Consider the following 22,852-nt stretch of genomic DNA (forward strand, 5'->3'; position numbering starts at 1 on the left):
TGTCTATAGTTCTTGGTTTCTTGATTTAAACATATTTGTCTTAAATTAATGAGAACAGGGAATGGACACAAGTCTCCCAACTTCATGACGTCCTCTCCCGAGTACATAAATTAAATATATACATAATAGAAAACAGTGAATACAATCGAAAATTTCTTTTATAAGAAAGAAGGAGAAAAGGGAAAGGTGGAAGAGTATGGGAGAGGAGAAACAGTCATTTGTCCTTGACAAATACTCATTTATTATCTTATAATTATTTGCAAAAGTGATAATAGTGTTTATAGTTATTATAGTTAAGAATTAAGTTGCCGTAAACCTCAGGGACTTCATATTCCACCATCCATGTTTTCTCTAGTAATCGTAAACAACTACTCAATGATCGTGATACATTAATAAGCTTTTAGTCATTTAGTGATTCTCGTAATGGTTAATGACCTTTATGGTCAAACATATTGTAAATTGAAAGTAAATAGAACCGAAAATATATCGCAAAATTAAAGAGATAAATGAGAGATGCCACATGAATAATAATTGTGGAATTTAGAAAAACTCTAATTTGATCAAAATTAATGCTACGTAGATTGGTATGATATACCAAGGTATTGTTTAACATATGGTCGAGTAAATAAGCACGTGAGAATCTGTGACGCACTTTATTATCTTGCGTGTTGTTTGACCTATCGGAACCATTTCCTCTCAACATCAGGCGAAGTAAATGACCAGAGGATCCAATTGACATTTACAATGTTATGGAACAAGAAGGATCACTAAGATATTACCTTTGTGTTAGCCATATATAGAGTCTAAACATTGGCTAACGTAGTGTATATCTTGGTTATACAGACATTTCCTAACAAGTACATTGATCTAAATCTTTTTTTCGAAATTGCTTGAAGAATATTGATGTTTTATCGACTGTATGAACAGTTACATTATATGAAACGCACAAGGATAGTTATATTCTGCCGTCAAGTACACGGTATACTGCCAGAACCTGTAGCAGTAATGACAATATGTCGCTATTTATCGATAATTAGCATTAAATACCTTGACCAGTTGCCCTGGGCATGTGTTTCGTGTTACACCTACGATAACAAGCAACCAATGGACAAGCCATGAAGGTGTGATACTGATTGACACTTTGACAAGTTATCTTTATTTAGAACTTCGACTCAACACAGTGAAGGTACGGTTTTTGTAATTAAGCCACGGGTGTCCAACAAATATTCATTCCATGACGAATTAAGCTTTCTAGCTGTCTGGCACTGCTATTAGGTTTCCAGTAATCTATAAACCCAAAGTCCACCAAAATAATTGCGTTTGATTGGTAGGCGTTGTCATAGCACAGCAAGCATTGCGTTAATAAAGGATAAAAAGGGACAAATTCTTTCTGTCTTGTTAGCCATGCTAAGGATACATATTTACTGACGACTTGTGACGCTCTTTCATCACATGTTACGTTGGCTGAACTGTGGGAGTACCATGAATTGTTGGAGGACAATATGGACACTTATCAAATTAGAAACTATCTTCATGTTAGCCGCTGGATCATCGCTCCAAAGTAATAGCACACACAACTCTATAACTCTAATATCGAACCTGGTAATGAAACGTGTTCTACGAAGTTACACCATCGGCTTACATCAGGTAAGTACCACAAAAAACTTACACTGATCTGAACGTATTTCTTATATCATTAATATTACTCACATTTTCAATTATTGTCATTAACATGGAACAGTTTTAATTTGATCAAATTCCTTTTAAAAATTATATTTATAGACACTACTGAAACCACTTCTTGTTAGATAAAACTACTATCAAAAACAGCATAAAAATGTTACATATTGTTGTTTTGATGCATCCGGAAATGGCGGAATTTTATTATTAGGCTCGTCATAATTTACCGTGAAATATTACCGTGGCATCATTTTATTTAACACAATTTTAATTGATAAGAATGTAATTGATATTATATAATTTATTTGCATAATGCTCGTGTTATGCTTTTAATAAAGTAATAGACTAATTTAAATGAAAAATCAAATATCTTTAGTGATATCATTCAATTTTACGTGATAACTACAGGTATCGGTTACCGCTTTATGATGTATACAGAATTAAAATGCCATTTATCTACCATATCCTTGTCTACCATACCATTCCAACTGTCAAATACCCACTGTATTGAGTTCATATATTACACAAATCAACATTCGATAAGATTAATAAAGTATATTCTTAAATCAAACGTAAGACGAAAAAGGCGTCTGTTGCTTGTTTAAAATATTAAGTGACCATGCAACAATGTATATTTCATGGCATTATTTTATTTTATTTTTTTTTCAATAAGGGACCTAATGTCAATCTGATAGTCGACTTCCTTAAGTAAATTGATATAATGAAGTATTTCATTCCATAGTAACATGTTCTCCATTTTCAAAAACACTTAAAAAAAACCCAATAGAAATATCTAGCTTACGCCAACCAACCAACCCCCTATACACATTATACATGTTACAAGTTATTTGTGGTACAAGATATTGGTACATATGTAGATTAAGAATTCATCACAGTTTGTTGACCGTAATCATCGATGAAAGATTTGACGCTGGGATACAACACACAAATACTATACAAATATAGCATTTTGATGAGGTCGATGCATGTGTTTATTGACCAAAGAAAAATTACCGACCGAGGACGTAGTCCGAGGTTGATAATTTTGCTTTGGTCAATAAAACATGCATCGACCGAATTCAAAATGCTACAATTGTTTTTTTATTTGAATTAGTTTTTCTTTACAAGCAATAAATAAGAAGACATGTACAACAATCTAGTGTATACTTCTTCATTTCATAATGAGGAAAAACGGTATAAAGCTAGTATATTAATAATCCGAAATAAAAGGCCAAAATAAATGCAAAGTTAAATCAAAATCATTTCTATGGAATATATATTCAGCCACTATAGGGCCTTCTTCAGTCCGAAATTGACCATTCTTCATTTGTATTTCATGATATATTTCCAGAAAATATTTCATTTTCACTAAAGTTGGACTAAATGAAACTACTTACAAAATCCGGTTTCATTTGCTCATGAACTTGGGTATCTTAACATCTGTATTCTCACAAGAAAATATTTTATCTAGACCTAATTTTGCTTAAGTAGCTTCCTAATAGGCCCAGAGATCTATACAGCGATGACTTAAAAAATGCTTATATTACGGACATATTTCTACAATTTTAAAAGCATTTTTATGAACTCTCGTTTTACTGAGTATCGTTCGAGTCAGCAACATTGCCTACCGTAGCAAAATAAAATGTGCCATGTCCCTGTGTGACGCGTGTCGAAACTACCTTAGAAGGTCTCAATTACAAACAAATCAGCAAACTGCAGAAACGATGTGCATCAATGACGAACATTTTTGCCCATTCATGTCAAAAATGACAAGCTGTACGAATACTAAAACGTGTTGACCATGCCGGTTTGAAGTGAAAACAGTGTATATGGAAACATATATCAGCGTATTTGGTCGAAAATAACATTAAGTTAAATATTAACACTTTCCACAATTCCTAATTCATTTTTTCGGGTCTTATTTTCAGACATCCTACCTAAGTCTGGAAATGTGTCAAAATAGATGTTAGGTCTTATTTGCGGGAGGGGATATCATTTGCAGTGAAATACGGTAGATTTGTAGTACACGTTATGAAAATAAGGCACATGCTTTAGCGGGGTATTCAACACACGTGTTTCGTAGCATCAGATCTCTAGGATAGATTGTCTTTAGGATGAATTAGCAATCAAACTTTGTTGCTGCAGCAGCTTTTCATGTCATACTGACATAATTCTAGTTAATGAATGGTTTGCATATATACACGTACCACACAATGATAACCTAAAGCATTGCTTCTCTTATCGTTGTATCTTCTGTTTGATGGTTCTATTGTTTTACATAACAACTGAATGAATCTCCCTGGATAATACCACGGCCAAAAGTTACACCAGCTGAATTCATTAATATCCAGATATACTGGTCACAACAAAAGCCCCACAAAAAAGAAAATCATAGAAAAACCATCATTAGTTCATATTCTGCTTCAATAGGTGTAATTAGTAAGGTAATATCAGAAGTAATTGTTAATAGGTAACCTTTCGAAACGGTTTGTGCTCGAATATATTGATTTATCTCAATAAACAAGAGGTGTATGATTGTTTTATTAAATGGTAACCTTATGTTGAACTAAGGCAGTTGTATTTATGTCGGGAAATTCCGATAAAAGATGACTGATTTAAAAAAAATTGTAGTTAATAGAAGAATTGTTTCGATAACAATCTACAGATCCACATTAAAATATAATGACAGACATTCAAAAGAACTTTCAAAGACTCAAATTATTTCAATTAGCACTGATGAATTCTATTCTAAATATACTGCTCATCTTATCAAGTTATTATATCAAGGATTCATAAAGCATAATGTTATGATGTTTGTACGTGTAACATACTTACCAATCGGACTTCTTGTTCTAAAATAAGTTTAAATTAACGCCGTTTATTGGCTTTATTTCCTTTATAATAACAATTACCAGAAACACATGCATGACCACGTGAAACAAGTCTGATGTTCCTTATGGTAACCCCCAACCTGTTGACCAAAGTGTATTATGTCTACCCAGCTTTGATGATAGTACATCCTGATTTTGTTTCTATTAAACATAACACTTATTCAAGCTGTAATATTGTTTTTAAGTTATCCGAATGGTCAAAGATGGCTTATAGTCGTGACGTTTTGTCCGTTAGAGTCCGCTGTCAGTAAATGCTTCATATTTTAAACTTCTGAAGTATCGGAATGGGATTGAGCTCATGATCATATAAAGTACTGTTATTATTTGGGTCGATCCGATACCCAAGATGGCCGCCATCACGAAAACATATTTTGAACAAATCACAATTTGTACCGGTGTGATTTAGCTACAACTTGCCTTGCATGTTATGATCACAGATGACCACCATTGCATAAAAAATCTCTCAAAGTTTTTTTATACCACGAGGTGCGCCAAAGTTTTCATCTTTAAAATCTATTTTATTGTTGTCAGATTGCCTTTCCCTTTGGCCTCTTTTTAAGCCAATACAAATACTGGTTACAAGCAGGATATCATGATCATAATATTTTATTTTCAAAAACATTCAATACCAGAAGTGTGTATTATAAAAAGAGAGGACTAACGCTCGAAGCAGTGTCCACCTCGCCCTCGTTGATGCTGTTCTTGTTTGTCACAATCAACCTGCTTTTAATATTTATTTAAATGACATAACGACATTTGAAAAACGACAAATTGCATTTAGATCCGCATTGAAAAGCATTTAAATTCTTGTTTGTAAATAGTTCACTGTTCTCATTTTTTGCTGCTGATACAGCATTTACGGAAAAAAGTGAAGCATAACTAAATGGGTTTCAAACGTTTAAGTTATTTATTTTATTGAGCATAAACATTTTTATTTATTTGTATGCATCATATTCAGCTTTCTCTAAAGGTGTTTCAAATATGAAATTTTGCACAAACCGTTCAAAGCATGATGTAATTCCAACTGTAAATGGTATTATCATCACACCCCAGAGAGCTGTGAATGGTGCCAAAATCAATCGACAATAATTTAAACCAAAGTATTCTGAACTCATAGATGTGTTGTGTACTTAAGCGAAAATAGTAGATCAATATGTTTGTATTTCTGAAGTTTTGACAATTATTTTACTTGAGTTAAATACCTCAAACTTGGTTATTGATTTAAGATTTAGATTCTTATTATAAAATATACTACTACGGAATACGATGCATTAAAGTTTAAAACAAAATTCATTCAAGTTTACACGTCAGTAAATAATTCGTAGAACACCCTGAAAATTAGTTTGGAATGCAATTAATACCAGTAAAATCAATGGTCGAAATGCCAGAATGGGACACAATGATAGCAGCAAGGATATATAGTGAAGGAGACTAATTTTGGGTTTCCTAGAGCCGCGCAGCAAAACACAAAACGGGAAATATATTAAAGGAAGTAATTGTGAGATAATAATAGCAGGTCATGATGAAAGTGGTGCATTCAACGCTCGTTTTATCGTCCATGTCTAGTTTATAACGGGTCTGCAGTTTGATGATCTAAAACCTCCCCCCTCAAGCGACTCGTATCAGTCCAGATGGAGCAGTAATCGATAATAGCAATCACCAGCATATCCATCCAACTGTGACTATCACTCCGGACGCTAAATTGCTTTGCTTGTTGGGTCAGTGGTTATTGCTGAATATGATGTTGAGAATACTGGTTGTTTGACCAGATACTAACCCCTGAATACTCCTTTGACGATACAAGATCAAGCTTGTATTGCACTCATTTTGTTTCATAGAGGCCACCGGATTCTCAATTGAGTGACTTCTTTCACCAAATCGGATGTTTGGAAGCAGATGATGCCTAATGTAACGTAACCCATATCTGTTTATAGCTCGCCTGGTCCTTCTGACTAAGGTTTACATTCTTAGGCTAATTAGTAATGACCGTGGCTGTTAATGTGTGCAATGTGTTACATATGACATGCCAAACGTTACCTCTCGAGGGTCACGGGCTACACTGAAAACGTCAATAATTATATAGATATGTATATGGTTCAATTAATTTAAACAAATTTTCTAACATGAATGGAGTCGCATTGGTTTGATCCATCAGTGATTGGAATTGAAATGTTTGGGGACCAGAGGTTTTTTCTTTTATAATTTTTATACATTATAAATTGATATGTCCCTCATCTATATATCCGACTTTATTTAAATTCTTTTGAATGGGATATCGTCATGATAACTGAATTTGTAATTTCACACTGTCAGTAATGTGTCTGCTATCCTGTTAGTATTGCGCTTGAATTGTACATGATGTGCATATTAAATGTACCTGCGCAAAAGGTGACTAACCTTGAGGTACTATCTTCTCTCTTGCTCCTAACTAGCTTTTTCCTTCCGAACCCTTGACCCCGCTTTACTTTTGAACTTCGCGTCAGCGCTCATCCCTGCAATGAACACACAACTCACTGTATACATGTAAGGAATTCCTTAATTGACACTGTCTGTTAATAAGATGAAAAGCTGAACCGGCCAAAATCCAGAGAAGGCTTTATTTTGTAATATAAGAGTTTTTGTAATATCTACTTAAGTAACCAGGTGAGCGATACAGGCCTGAATTTCATTACTTTTGTCAGAATTCTCAGTTCATATGCAAGTTATTTTATATTTTGCAGATGTTTGATAAATTTTCATCTTACTTATTTTTGTCATATATCGGCATTAATATTCTTTCTGTGAGATGCTTTCGAACAAATAGCGACGTAATCAGCAATTTGAATTACAAGATAGTCGTATTAATATTATGTTCGGTCACATTTATCATATGTGTTAGTATGTGATATATGTGTTAGTTGATTACGGGCAGACATTAAGGATGTGAACATCAACAAACTACGTTCCAAATGTAGCTTGTGCGTTTTGATTTGTTGTGCCATTTATATATAATAGTCTGCAGCGTTTAGACAAATTTTCTTGGCATATATGTTTTGCTGGTTTGAGTAGTTGTGTAAATGTCTGTATCTTATCATCATCAGGTCTTTATAACGTACGATAAAGATGACAGGGATAGCAGTGGCAGCTAAGTATATCTACCTACAAAGCTATCTAAAAAATACATCATCAAACACATCTAAAGCGTTCAAGCTGTTCATTAAATGTAAAATTGCTGGGGGGGAGATTGTAAACTTAATTTCCATCAAGACTCTCAGACCATATGAATTGCAAAAACAAGTTAGCTATAAAGTCATTTGCATCCAGATTCCCTCCTTCATGTCACCGTCGGTATCAATATTGACGTTATTCAAGGTTTAAACGGTTAAGAAAAAGCAAAATGACATTTAAATATCAAGCTGTGTAAAACTGCAGATTTCTAATTTCATTTCATCTCATTTGACTTCTTTACACATTCGATGGTGGACAATTTTCTACGATGGTATTCTTTGTTCTTTGAACAGGAGGCCCAATAAGTTATTAAGTATAGTTTTTATCTGAAACATTTCTACATTTGTCAGTAATGGAATTTGGATTCATTCGTATGGATTCGATTCCGATCCTGACACACTAAAATGTCATGATTTAGATGATAGCGATTGAATTAAAATGTCACAGAGAAACCCTTTCAATGTACGTTCGATTAGTCCATTTCATTTTGTTATCGTGATAGAATAAAACTGATCACACAAGATTGCACATAAACATTGTAAATTCTCCACGTCCCCGTGACCTTATTAACGTGAAGATAATAAGTCGGCTTAAATCTTGTGAACTTAGTGCTACACACACGGATTTGATCATCTTCCGGATGTCAAATCCATCCTATACCACATTATAGTTTGTACAATAGAACAAAGAAAACAATGGCATTCAATAACGCAATTTAGATAACAACTATTAAGCTAGGTTATTTGCATTGATATGTGATACTTGTGTAAATGTCAAACTTGTTTAGGAGTGTAAAACAAGGTTAACGGGTGTTCATTAATTATCTTGCTATACTAATCAACGTCATAGCCATTCAAATGTTAGACAGAGTCACAACAAGAACATACTACTATCTCCCAAAACACTGTTTGTTTGTTTGATTAATTAACGTCCTATTAACAGCTATGGTCATGTAAGGACGGCCTCCCATGTACGGGTGTGCTGTGTGTATGTTGTGCGAGGTGCGTGTTTTAGGAGACTGAGGTATATGCATGTTGTGTCTTCTTGTATAGTGGGACAGCTGTTCTTTTTATAGTGCTATAACCCTGAAGCATGCCACCGAAGACACCAAGCAACACACCCGACCCGGTCACATTATACTGAAAACAGGTGAACCAGTCGTCCATCTCCCTATATGCTGAGCGCTAAGCAGGAGCAGAAACTACCACTCTTATAGACTTTGGTGTGTCTCGGCCAGGGGACAGAACCCAAAGAGCCTTCCTCACAGGGGCGAACGCTCAACGCTAGGCCAAAAGTGAGGCGGTGCCAAGGGAGGCATTAGGAAAAATTAAGTTAGTTAGGAAGAAGAGTATAGATAAGATCCTAAATTTAGTCGCCTTTTACGATCATACAATAGGGGCAGCAGGTACAATTCTAACGCCCTACATGCAGGGTAAGAAACACACCACATACACAAGAGCCCTTGTCCTTAATTGACAATGGTTATGAATAGGACAAAACTCTGATCAATTATATTGTCGTTAATGAGCTACATGTTATAACTTTTGCGAAAATTATCAATCTCGTTTGATAGTCCTATCAAAACATCAAAATCCGAAAAGTAGTAGACCTTTAATGACCAGAACTGTTCACAGGATGTTAATTTTACTCGGTCAATCAACTTTTTATTTTTTTACAGATGCCTTGCAACAACATAGGGAGGCGCTGTAATCCTCTAAACCCGGAAGCGAGCGGCTGTTCCGGTATGTGTCGCCCCGGACGAAGTGTGCGGAGATGTCGGCTGTTCCATGGTGTTCCGTATTGTGTACCTACTAGGATATTCTAATCTCCATTGATCGTATCGGAACTGTTGTATTACCACTGCGTTATAACATCAATATCATTCCTTAATGATAATATCTATATCCGATGGAAATGTTAAAGGCTTGTCCCGGATGGTATTCATCCTTTTGCTACATCGACTGTGTGTTTGTGATTCACGAATCTGGTTGCTCATTTTATGCTATAGTATGCCGTAAATATATAGGACTGTCAAAGATGAAATGTCACATATCTAAGTATATATTTTACATGAAAGGAGTTATGTACAAAACCTTTTAAAGGTGAAAAATATTGATGGTGAATAAAAACAGAAGGACTTAGTTTCGTATGTGTTTTCCTACTCACGTTTGTAGGGAATGGCTATATGGGAATTTGTATTTTTCAACTTTATGAGCTGTTATTAGCATATCGTTATTTAGCCTGTTAGAAGCTATTTTCTGCGTAGCATTACAGAAATATTAATGTCATTTAAAATTTGTTTTATAAATCATGGATGGACACAGTCTTAATAAAGGTTCACTTCAGTGATAATTGTGATGAGTAAACGTGCTCTGAATTCGCTGTAGAGAGAATATCAATCATATAGAAAGTCTTCCTTTAAAATGGGTTCCTGCGAGTTTTTTGGGTTTTTTTCATCTACGAAACCGAAAAAAATAATATGTGCATTTCTGTTGGATTTATTAGAGGAAAATAATTAAAAATGGTATCAGAAACTCCAGTATTACTCAAGTCATTAGTTTTCTCAGTCGGTTCTCGATACGAATCAACTGGATCATCGGCATGGACGGTAATGGAATGTCACGTGATCACTATACAAGAAGACACAACACGAACATACTGCTATCTCTCAAAACACGCACATCGCACTACACACACGCCACACACCGCATACATACATATGCAGGAGGCCGTCCTTACATGACCTTGACTGTTAATAGGACGTTAATCAATCAAACAAACATATATTTTAGTCAGATATCAATAAGAGATAATTGGGTCAACAGGGTCAGAGGTAATGTTGACAGGTTTTACAGGAGAATTCGGAATATCTTGTTAGTGTTGTTACTCTTAAGGAAATAAGTGACAAAATTAATCACTATGCAATATCTTTTACACATAATATATTAATTTCACGTCTATAATCCTCAAATGATAAGACTATTCTATGATCAAGTAGATGTCAAGCTCCGTCTAGAGGCCAATAAGGGGGTGACAATAAAATGTATATTAAAGTGTACATCAGAAAGAAGCATACCCCGCTTGAAAAAGAAATTCTTATATGAAATACACTGCCAGCCAAAAGTTCTGTTACACGTGCAGTTTTACAAATATCCATAAAGTATAGAAATATGTAAACCTTTTTGATTCAAGCATTAGTATATATTATGTATCAACTAATTCATCTTTATTATTCATTAATTGTTTTTCGAGATATTTGTTAGAGATAGTAACAGAACCTTTGGAGGGCAGGGTATACAATTCGCCTTAATACGCAGTAATTATGTATGATATACATGTACATTTGTATATACGTGTCTGCTAAAATGGACGATCGGGGACAAAATAAAATTCGATGCAGGTAGAGTGTTTGAATTTCTAATTGACTTTATCTTTCCTAATGCCTCCCTTGGCACCGCCTCACATTTGGCTTTGAGTTGAGCGTTCGCCCCTGTGAGGAAGGCTCTGGGTTCTGTCCTCTGTCCGAGACACACCAAAGTCTATAAAAGTGGTAGTTTCAGCTACTGAATGGTGCGCAGCATACAAGGAGTGGGACGACTGGTTCACCCGTTATCAGTATAATGTGACCAGGTGGGGTGTGTTGCTTGGTGTCTTCGGTGGCATGCTTCAGTGATATAGCACTATAAAAAAGACAACAGTTCCACTATACAAGAAGACACAACAAGAATATACCGCTGTTTCCCAAAACACGCACTTCGCACAACATGAGAGGCCGTCCTTACATGACCATAGCTGTTAATAGGATGTTAATTAATCAAACAAACAAACTTATATAAACGCCATTAAAAAACTTACGGTAATGCAAGGTCTTCATTTGTTAAAAAGTAATTGAATGAAAACATACTTTCTGTCTTTCACATTTATATAATGAGCAATACACACAGTCATTAAAGCTGTAGAAGAAGAGGAAGGTAAACCTTGAAAAGCCCAGAATGGTTATAGAGTGGAAAGAAGGCTAGACGTAGATAGAGGACGAGATACACAACATCGAAGAACACAAGCGTTATAGAAGCTAAAAGCACATGCAGATCTAGTGCACAGGAGCTTGTAAAGAGAGATGAGGGTTGTCTGCTGTATGTACTATAGTCCTTCAGATAATACCTACAGCAAACACACACCCCAAACTCTCGTTACAAGCCCCAGTGTTCTAGTGGGCTGTATCGCTTACTAGATTTTACTTTCATTGTACATTTTTTTTTATTTCACTTCTATAAATAGGTCGTAAATATCAATCTTTTTTTACCTTATTCAATAAATAATAACAGCTGTATTTATTCTATAAAAATAATGTAAATATATCTTTGCTGCAATCAACATTAAAATATATGTTACAGGTATACGTATTCATCAGCTATACAACAGCTCTCATCGCGAGAAAACTCATCAGGTTTAGTATAAATGTAACAAAGTCGGTTTTGTGCCTTTGCAAATTCCTTTATTCTGAATTCATACACATCCAGTTACATGTTTAACTGTACCCTACTATAAAATAATAATATGTCACGAGAGTGATAGTATGTGAGTTGGTTCACGAATATATAAATAGAATCCAACAGCTATAAACAGTTGAAAGTTTATTCATATAAAAACGGAGACAGATAACCCTGAAATAAAAAGAACAATACCTGACAATATATAGGGACACATAAATGAACCGACTACTATATCTTCTATATTTATACTGTAAGGTATAAAATATAAACAGGTATCTATTTAATATATTATAATATTAAATTGTATTTTAATTTCCGAGTTACATATATTTACAAATAACATTTAATTTACAGTCACTTGACTCTATGCATTGCCCTAACCTCACCGACCACGTGCGGTCCTTTGTTATACATAATATAAAGCTTTATGGACAAGTTATTTAAAGAAGTTTTGATTATATAAAGTATATTAATTATATTGCATAGTGAAGAATAAGTTAATTACTTTATTTCTAGTTATACATTAAATAAACATACCTTTTAGTACTGTGGCCGTAAAGCACACATGTACAGTCCAGTGCCTATTTCCACGTAATGTGCGGACACGCTTCCTCAAGGGTGGGCGTGCACGTGCAAGGACAGGGTCATGCAGGGTCAATGTGACACACTCAACCAATCCATTCACTCGCCTCTCATACGTCATCATAACAACTTACACACACAGATTTACATGTACAGGACATTACATGACACAGGGACATGTAAATTCAGACAGACACAGGGACATGTAAATTAAGACAATACACAGCGCATGTAGTTAAAACACCATATATAATACATATTATATATATGGTGAATTTAAACACCGCGACATTCTCCCCTGCAAAGGAAAATGACTCCTGGCATTTAAATCACCAAGTGTTAAACATCACAGTTAAAATATTCATAGGAAAATCAATGAGCAGTACAGTATCCAGTATCCAAGTGATTGGGGCAATCCCTACCTACAAGGATTAAAGGATCACTGCTCACTGAACAGAATTTTTTTTTACCAATATTAGAAATCAATATTTACAAAATTTATCACCTTGGCCAGTGTCCCAAGGTAATATCCAGCATCTATAGCTTAACTAGAATTTCTCCTCTGCCAAGTGAAACAAAACATTCCTGATGCGAATATAATCTAACATTTATTATAATTGAATGTAAATTGCAATTATGCTACAATTCTACTTAATAAATGGTAAACCATAAGGTAATACACATTAGTAGCTGTAGAGATTAAATATAATTTTCACAATCAGGAGTGGTCTTGCTCACTATGACATTCTCCCACTGCTCTAAATGTCTAAACGTAGACCTCAGACCCAGAATTTGATGGCACCAAGGTTTCCATGAGCCATTCTCCATACAACTTAGGAGGTTTACAGGCTCGTCTGGACCTTGTAGCTGGAACTGAGTCTTGTGTCTGACCAACACTGCGCATGCCTGCAGCGTTAGAATTTCGACACACACCCCTGGTACCCTGTTTCGGAGAATTCCCTGTACCAAAGGTATTTGGTTGCACTGGTCGTTGCGCGCCAGCGACAGTGCGCCTGGGTCTCCTCGCAGGAATGACGTACCTGGGTGATTGACTTCCATCATCATCTGAGCTATCAGAGTCAGTAGTGGAGGAGGAACTCTCGTCAAACTGTATCCCGGGATTCTGATTCCGAGTTGTCTCCCTTGGTTCATCAGCACCCTGTGTTCTAGGTAGCCACATGAAAGGGAGGAGCAGGTTCCTATGCACAGTTTTAATAGGTCCCTGTCCTGACTCTTTCCGGATCTTATATACGGGCATATCAGCATTAGGTATACTAAGGATAATGTAGGGATCCTTAGCCCATTTATCAGCTAATTTCTGTTTGCCACATATACCTACGTTCCTCATCAGAACCCGGTCACCTACTTCTAGAGTAGCTTCCCTAACTCCCCATCATATACCTATCTTTGTACCTCTTACCCTTCCTATCGCTTTCAGCTGAGGCAGTTTTGTAGGCAAAGTCTAACCGACGCTTAAGCTTTTGGGCATAATTCTGGCGACTCCCTACAGTCTCAGAATCTGTATCGATGCCTAAAAATGCATCTACACTAAGTCTTGGGTGCCAACCAAACATTAGGTAATGAGGGGAATATCCAGTGGTCTCATGTTTTGTAGCATTATATGCGTGAACAAGAGGAGCCACGTAAGATTTCCAATTGGATTTTTGTTCTTCCTCCATTGTACCTAACATTTTTAGCAAAGTTTGGTTGAACCGTTCGACCATGCCATTGCCCATAGGATGGTAAGGGGTAGTTCTCGTTTTATCCACTCCAGCTATCTTGCAAAGTTCCTTAATAACTTTGCTTTCAAAATTCCTACCCTGGTCACTGTGGATTCGGGCAGGAAAGCTGTAGTGGACAATGAACTGTTCGTACAACACCCTGGCGGTGGTACTCGCTAACTGGTTCCTGGTTGGAATTGCCTGGGCATAGCGGGTGAAATGGTCAGTGATAACCAGCACATTTTCGTAGCCCCCCTTTGACCTTTCCAAGGTCAAATAGTCAATGCAGAGTAGTTCCATTGGTCGAGAACTTTGGATGTTAACCAACTCTGCTTTTGGGACAGTAGGGGTTTTTCTACGAATACACCTACCACAGCTTTCGACCCATCTATTTACCTCGGCATCAAAGCCAGGCCAAAAAAAACCGACGCTTTGCCAACCAGTTTGTCCGGTCACGTCCCTGATGACCGACATCTTCATGCACTCCCCTGAGGACCTTCTCTCTATATGCCTCAGGAATGACTAGCTGCTGAATAGGGTCATTTTCAATGGTGGTGTTTCTATACAACACGCCCTTTCGCAGTTCAAACAGCCGCCACTCCCGCATATACTGCCGCACTTCCTCAGGTTCGTGTCTCAGAACACTCTTATCAGGTCGAACCCCCTCCCTGACAAAATGTATAACCCTCCTGAGATGTTTATCTAAGGACTGTTGTTTTTCCCAATCCACACCAGAGAGTTTTACATTAGCCATATCTAGAGTGTCATTCTCTGTATCATTCTCTGGTTCTAGGGATGATGTGTTTGAGAGTACCACAGTTTCAGCTAATGGCAATTCCTCTCTCGTAGTCAAACAAGCACAGGAAACTGCTCTCACAACATCTGGGAAAACTTCCTCTAGCTGATATGGTCGCCTTGACAACCCATCAGCGTCCCCATTAAGACGGCCCGCTCTATAGACTAATTTAAAGTTATAGTTTGAGAGTGAGGCTAACCACCTATGGCTTGCTGCGTCCAGCTTTGCAGTGGTCGTCACATAGGTTAGAGGGTTGTTATCTGTACGTACCTCAAAAGTGTTGCCATATAGGTAATCATGGAACTTGTCAGTGAGGGCCCATTTGAGACAAAGAAATTCCAACTTATGAGCTGGGTAGTTCCTCTCGCTGGGACGTAATCCTCGACTAGCATACGCTATTACCCGTTCATGGCCCCCTTGATTCTGGTACAGTACAGCACCTAAACCTTCTATTGAGGCATCCGTGTTAACAATGAAAGGCTTAGTAAAGTCTGCATATGCTAACACTGGTGGAGATGATAAAAGACCAACAATGGTATCAAAAGCCTTCTGTTGACAACCCCCCCATACCCAGGGAATCTTTTTCTTTGGCCCCTTAACATTTTTGTGGGTACAGTGTCCAACAAGGAGATCGTTTAAAGGTTTTATGACTTTAGCATAATCCTTAATGAACCTCCTGTAGTACCCTGTAAAACCTAGAAAAGAACGCAAGGTTTTGACATTGACTGGTTCCGGCCATGTCTTTAATGCTGAAAGTTTCTCTGGGTCAGTTTGAATTCCTTTCTCAGAAACTATGTGGCCCAGGTAGCGCACATGAGTTTTAAAGAACTCGCACTTAGACCCTTTCAGCTTTAAGCCGTGTTTCTCAAGCCGTTCAAACACACCTTCCAGTCTTTTGAGGTGTTCCTCAAAGGTGTCTGAAAATATGAGAATATCATCTAAGAAAATTAAACATTCCTTAAGATGACTCTCACCCATACAGGCTTGCATTAATCTCTGAAATGTCGCAGGCGCATTAGTTAGACCAAACGCCATGCGGTTACATTCAAAGAAACCGAGTGGTCCGACAGAAAAAGCTGTCTTAGCCTTGTCCTCCTCTTTGATTTCGACCTGCCAGTAACCAGATCTCAAGTCCAGTTTACTGAAGTATCGCGAACCAATAAGGGAGTCCATGGTTTCCTCCACCCTAGGTAGGGTGTAAGCATCCTTAATGGTTTTCCCATTGAGTTTACGCAAATCAATGCAAAATCTCAGGGACCCATCTTTCTTTCGAACGAGGACCACATTCGAACAGTAGGGACTGTGAGACTCTCTGATAGCGTCAGAGTCTAACATCTCTTTAAGATGTTGTCTCACTTCCTCATACATTCCTGGTGGAATACGACGATACGGTTCCTTAAATGGAACATCGTCTGAGAGTTTAATCTCGTGCTGCACCAGGTCTGTCTTCCCTAAATCCTTTGGGGATGTGGAGAAAATATGTTGCCACTTACCCAGTACCTGATATGCTCTCTCCAACTGCTCAGGAGTGAGATTATCCCTATCAATAGAGACCCCCAGTTTGTCCCACCATTCCCCCTCAGTCTTAGAGGATTCAGTATCCTTACTAGAGGGTTCTGGGGACCACCTGTCCATTACCTTCACATCTGTGAGATTACAGAGAGGCGATTTTGGCGATATAGTAATCGACTCCGTAGACAGATTACAGATCCGGACTGGTACTCGTTTAAGTCTTCCAGGTGCACATTCAAGTGACACTACCCTTGGACATACAACAAGGTTTCCGGATTGCAGAGAACTGCCCTGTTCTGTTACAGCCGTACTAAAATCACCATGCTTGCGTACCAAGCCATGGACAGTCTTTACCTGGTTTGGACCTATGGACACTGGGTATGTATTGGCAGATTTCACCACCATGGGATTGTTAAAACACAAACTATCAACAGCAGACTGCCAGGCATCTGGAAATGTAGAATCAGAGCCAGTCTGTTGTATATCCCTACACATACGAATTATATTTGTGCCAACAATCACAGGAACTTGTCTGTTATAGTTGGTCATTGGTGTTACCAGAATAGGTACACAAAATTCACAATCAGACAGAAATGGAATAGTGATATCTGCCTCAATATATCCTAAATATGGTAACTTAGACCCACCTGCTCCAAATACCTTAAGATCAAAATCTTTGATATCCATCAGAACAGGCTTGGGATTCAGAGATTTGTAACATTTCTCTGAGACACAAGTGATCATAGAGCCACTATCAATGAGAGCAGAATATTTCTTCCCCCCTAGTATGATATGGTCAACATTAGAACCACCAACCATTCTATCATACAGAGTACTGTCTGTACTATTAGTGTTATCCGGGCTTGTCCTAACTACACCATCCCCCATCTGCCCTACAACAGGGGAGGTTACTCTTTTGGCTCAGACTTTCCTGCTGAGGGTTTCTGGGCATTACCTTTATTCTGTTTCTGGTACCCATCGCTGCGTCCAGCCTTCCCTTTATTTTGGTTTGCCCCAGACTTACCATTACCCTCAAGCTTCTTTTCGAGGACCTTGATTTTGCTCATTAAGGCACTTACCTGGTTAGTGAGCTTGTCAAGTTTCGTGTCACTCTCTGAAACTTGTACAGGGTTATGCTGAGCTTTAGCCTTTTTAGACTTATCGGTTGCCTTCTGAGCTGGGTTAAGCTCCCAGGTCTACCGCTCTGACTTCCCTTAACAGCAAGTCGTATGACTTAATGGAGTCATACTTGTGACGCGTCTGGCCCTTCAATTTGTCACAGCGTAAGCCAGTCCAAAATTTGGATCGGAGCATGTCGTCTCTGGCTGCAGAGTTTACATGTCCACTGTTAATGGCGAGCTGTAACAGTGCCTCGAGTCTGCACCCATAAGCTGTGACAGACTCCCCTTCTTTCTGTGTAGCAGAGTAAAACTGCTGTAACACAACTTCATTAGAAGCTACGTTACCAAAGAAGGTGTCTAGTTTCCTTAAAATCTCAGACAAAGTTGCCCTAGGACCTAATGGTATAAGTGTCTGACGAGCAATACCCCTGAGTGACTTCCTGATGGCTTGGAGAATCAACTCTTCTGACAGGGTGCTGTCGGATGCTAAACACCTTACCTCATACCGCCAACCCTCATATGTGGTTTCACCACGCTGAGGTGATTCATCTCCAGAGAATGTGGAGATTTTCGGAACTTGAGGTAAAAGGTGTGTATCCCTTCTTTGAGGTGGTGGAGTGAGTGGAACTCCATATCCTCCCCCCAGCCCTGAAAATGGAGAATCACTAGAGTCATTACCCTTTGGAGGTAAAGGAGTACTAGTATTCACTCCCTCCCCACGTCCTACAAAATCAAATTTATAACCTGGGGAACCTACCATACCTTTGTCACTATTTGACTTTACCTGTGCAGGCAATACTGAGGCTGCAGGAGTCTTGACAGAACCAGGATCGTTTTGGCTCAACATACTGTCATACTCCACCTTGGTAAACAGGACATAGTCGTCATTCTGGCGCAAAAGGCTAGCCATGAGATCATAGTCTGCCTGATCCAAGTTGGATGATCCTGCGTTTGGCTTTGACATTGCCATGTTGTACAAAATACAAATTGAAATACAAAGTAAAAGTTAATAAGACAATGAATATAAACGATGAAATAAGTAGTACAATATCTAGTATCCAAGTGATTGGGGCAATCCCTACCTACGAGGAATACAAGATAACCACTTAATCATACAAATACAAACTTAAGGCAGAAATTTAAACACAATATGTACAAATAGAAACAACAAGTCTTTTCATCCAACACCTAGCTAGTAGTGGAGTAGGGTGGATTCCGTCCTTATACAAACTAAAATTCAGTGAAACCCTGGATTTATCCTGGTGTTTCGCCTTCCTGTACCTTACCAAGTCCAACCTGAGATGAGGTGAGCTGACACAAAGTCTATTATTGACTTGCGTAAGGAAACTATTCAATTCCAACACCCTGTCATTAAGGATGTCATCTTGATGTTGGAATGAATCAGGATTTGGATGTCCCTTGGATTTGTTCCACTCTTGAATAGAGTATGAAGGGATCTCTAAAAATACAAGCTGTACAGTAGGGAAATTGGAAACAATGGAAACAAACTTGTTGATAATAGAATGCAAATCAGAATTTGCAAATTCAGAAGTCTGGTGTCTTAGACTAATAAATTTCCCTTGCTTGACAGTAAGGTCGCATGTACCTAGCCAAACATATAACACAATATGTGGATAAGAAATGACTTTGACTGGAAGTTCAGTCTCTAGCCAACGAAGAAAATGTGTAAAACGACCACCTGGTTGACAATTAAATTCAATATTACAACATAAATTTTGCAATAAATCCAAATGACGTTTCAGGTAAAATCCCTTACTACTTGTAAGAACAATAGGTTTCTTCCTTATCACCACATGTGGTATAGGTTTATCAATAAATTTCTGTAGTTTACTACAACTCATAACCTACAGAGTATTGAAATGGGTATATGATATATACTAATAATATAGATTTAAACCTGTATACTCTAAGATAATATACAAAATGTACCCAGCAAAGTATATTACCTATACATAAACAGATTCAACAGAATATGTAGAAGTATCGATTACATATATATATATATCATACAATGCGCTGACATAAAACACATAGGACAAATACAACATTTACAAACCAATCTTCAGCAGCAGTTTCACTCAGCTCTTGATCTTCTGACACAATCCTCAAATTCCGCTACAGTGCAGTGCAGTGTGTGCAGTGTTAGTAGGTTGGGATTGTTAGCTGGGAAGCAAGCATGCAATATATGTAAATATAAGATAGTTTGAAATGTAAAGAAATATAAAAGTTTATCACATTTTACAGATTTAAATTTGTAGATGAATATCTATAAATTTTATAAAATGTTTACGATAATGTTGTTATTTATCTATTTATATAGTTAATTTAGTAATATTAGATATGATTTAGAGTATTTTATGTAGTATAATTAGATTCAAATGTAACCTACACTAGCATTTATATGTTTAAATCTAAGTGAACATTTGAAATTTAGTTATGTTTACTACGCTATGAGAATATGAGAATAGCCTACAGCATAAATACACATGAAACATCAAACAAATCAATAAAAATGCAATGAATAATATCAATAGTGAATACAAATGACAATGAAAACAAAAATATGTAAATATTTAAAGTCAAAGATAAACACGCGAACGATAAATGTCAACACTTGGACGGCTCTCCACTGGACGATACAGAATGACAATCAGTTACAATCCAACGACGACAGCAGGAACTCCAAAGTAAACAGGATGACGACGACACAATCACGAATCCATGATGACAAGACGAAAATAAAGACGATGACAATCACAGGTAAACAGAAGACATCACAACCGGAAGCACATGTTGAATCGATGAGGTATCAAGTATAGAGTGATCTCCCCCTGACCATGCTTTCCGGTCCTCTAGGCTCGTATCACGTGATCACCCACGTGGTAAACTATGGGTGTTACGTTGTACGCCGGGCACTGCCTCCGTCGAACTATTACGTTGGGCGCCAATGTCACGAGAGTGATAATATGTGAGTTGGTTCACGAATATATAAATAGAATCCAACAGCTATAAACAGTTGAAAGTTTATTCATATAAAAACGGAGACAGATAACCCTGAAATAAAAAGAACAATACCTGACAATATATAGGGACACATAAATGAACCGACTACTATATCTTCTATATTTATACTGTAAGGTATAAAATATAAACAGGTATCTATTTAATATATTATAATATTAAATTGTATTTTAATTTCCGAGTTACATATATTTACAAATAACATTTAATTTACAGTCACTTGACTCTATGCATTGCCCTAACCTCACCGACCACGTGCGGTCCTTTGTTATACATAATATAAAGCTTTATGGACAAGTTATTTAAAGAAGTTTTGATTATATAAAGTATATTAATTATATTGCATAGTGAAGAATAAGTTAATTACTTTATTTCTAGTTATACATTAAATAAACATACCTTTTAGTACTGTGGCCGTAAAGCACACATGTACAGTCCAGTGTCTATTTCCACGTAATGTGCGGACACGCTTCCTCAAGGGTGGGCGTGCACGTGCAAGGACAGGGTCATGCAGGGTCAATGTGACACACTCAACCAATCCATTCACTCGCCTCTCATACGTCATCATAACAACTTACACACACAGATTTACATGTACAGGACATTACATGACACAGGGACATGTAAATTCAGACAGACACAGGGACATGTAAATTAAGACAATACACAGCGCATGTAGTTAAAACACCATATATAATACATATTATATATATGGTGAATTTAAACACCGCATTTTATAATAATACGATCTCTATGCTTCACTGGGTTGCTGTCATTTAGCTCAATCTGGTGTTTCACGGCTCCTGAAAACCCAATGTCGTCATCATGGTGTGAAAACACATCCTCAAATTGCCCTAGCATGGATTTCAGCTGGTTGATCTGAACTGGTGTTGTGGATGTGGTCCCGATATCCATCTCTTCCATCTCTTCCATCTCTTTAATATTCTCTAACTGGTAATAACTTTCCTCCAGGTCATGATCATCCTTAGTCTCAATGTTTACTGGGCTGATCTCGCACAGCATGGCTCTAGGTGCTATCACCATACTGCGACATGACATATTGGCGAGTTGGATATTCAAAGATCTGTTTCCTTTATAATGATAGTTTATGAGACCAGGGGTTAGGTCTAGGTCTGTGAACGTGATACAATCCTTGGCTGGCTGGAGGATAGCACAAGTTGGATGGTACGGCATATCCTTATCAACATAGGCTTTTACTGTTACCTGTGTGTTAGGACTAACTGTAATCGCTTTCTCTTCCGCACACCTTACAATTCCAAGTTTGAAGTTGTTCTTGGCCAAGTGTTTCTCTCGAAGAGATATGCATCTGAATGCAAGATACCAGGGTGTAAACAGATTAGCTTCCTGCAAATATCTAACCCCATACTTACGCTTACAATCCTCCAACAGCACAGCAAGGATATTGGTGCCAAGCAATACTGGTACCCTGCTGTTGTATTGGCTGTCGGGTACAACAAGTAATATGCAATCCTGTGTATTGTTTCCTGATATTCCAGTAACTTCTAAACTAGTCTCAATAAATCCAAAATATGGTAGTGATTCCCCATCAGCACAATCAATATTAAGAATACAAGTCAATGGCTGAATAGGTATATGGGATAGGTGGAATTCGTAGTACGATTTAGCCACAGTCGAAACTGTAGATCCTGTGTCCAACAGTGATAATGTATCATGGCCCTCCATACTTACCTTTACTTCATTAGCCGATCCAACTAATTCAGCTTTACATGTCCAAACTATCACATCTGATGTGTCCCTGGGGTACTGAGTGTTGAAACCTATGGGT

At 37.4% G+C, this 22,852-nt stretch overlaps 1 long non-coding RNA gene across 1 annotated transcript; it reads left to right on the plus strand.

The window, feature by feature from the left end:
* Positions 1-1,125: 1,125 nt before the first annotated feature.
* On the plus strand, positions 1,126-9,919 carry LOC138328818 (uncharacterized). Its single transcript, XR_011209365.1, has 2 exons — positions 1,126-1,647; positions 9,457-9,919. It is a non-coding gene; the product is annotated as an uncharacterized lncRNA (long non-coding RNA).
* Positions 9,920-22,852: the final 12,933 nt, after the last annotated feature.

This window comes from Argopecten irradians, chromosome 8 (genome assembly GCF_041381155.1).
Source record: "Argopecten irradians isolate NY chromosome 8, Ai_NY, whole genome shotgun sequence".
Classification (NCBI taxonomy): domain Eukaryota; kingdom Metazoa; phylum Mollusca; class Bivalvia; order Pectinida; family Pectinidae; genus Argopecten; species Argopecten irradians.